Source organism: Octopus bimaculoides, chromosome 29, assembly GCF_001194135.2.
Source record: "Octopus bimaculoides isolate UCB-OBI-ISO-001 chromosome 29, ASM119413v2, whole genome shotgun sequence".
Classification (NCBI taxonomy): domain Eukaryota; kingdom Metazoa; phylum Mollusca; class Cephalopoda; order Octopoda; family Octopodidae; genus Octopus; species Octopus bimaculoides.
Genome location: NC_069009.1, coordinates 10,294,503 through 10,295,371, shown reverse-complemented (window position 1 = coordinate 10,295,371; position 869 = coordinate 10,294,503).

Below are 869 nucleotides of genomic sequence, written 5' to 3'. Positions count from 1 at the left end.
CATGTTCTCTTTCTTTCTCCTTCCGCTGTGTGAAGGTACATGGCTCAGTGGTGAGATCGTCAGGCTCACAATCACGAGATAGTGAGTTCGATTCATGGAACGGGCAGAGTTGAAGTTCTTGAGCAAGACACTTTACTTCACGTTACTCCAGTTCACTCAGCTGTGGAAATGAGTTGTGACATCACTGGTGCGAAGCTGTATCAGTTTTTGTCTTGCCCTTGGATAACATTGGTGGCATGGAACGGGTATGCTGGTATGCATGGGTGACTGCCGGTCATCCATAAACAATTTGCCCGGATATGTACCTTGGTGTGGACCTTTTTAGGTGCAATCCACTGGTCATTCATTACGAAAGAGGATCTACAAAAACCTGCACTACCCTACCTCCTCCTCATAGATCATTTCCGTGTCCACTGGCATGCAGCTGACCCCACACATCAGGATCTGAAGTTCTGCGACCTGCAGGGCAGCCTCAATAGTCAGGTATTATGATGAAGAGCACCGAGGCCATGGTGTAAAATGGTTGATGTTAGGAAGAGAATCTAACAAGAAATAGTAGACCAAAACAGACATTGGGGCGCAGTGCCGTCCTTGGATCCTGTCCAGCCCATGCCTGCAAGGAACATGGATGTTAGATGATGATGACAATGATGATTTATATATTGTTTGTGAAAATGTTCCTGAATATAACAACACAAAAATAACCGCTGCAGAGAAAATGATGACGATAATGATGATAAAACGGATGATGAATTTAATTACTCTGTTGATGATGACAATCAAGGAAATGATGGACATGAGTATAAGCAATTTTGGATTGTTTCGTATATGTTTATATATGCGTTTATATATCTATATATACGTTTATA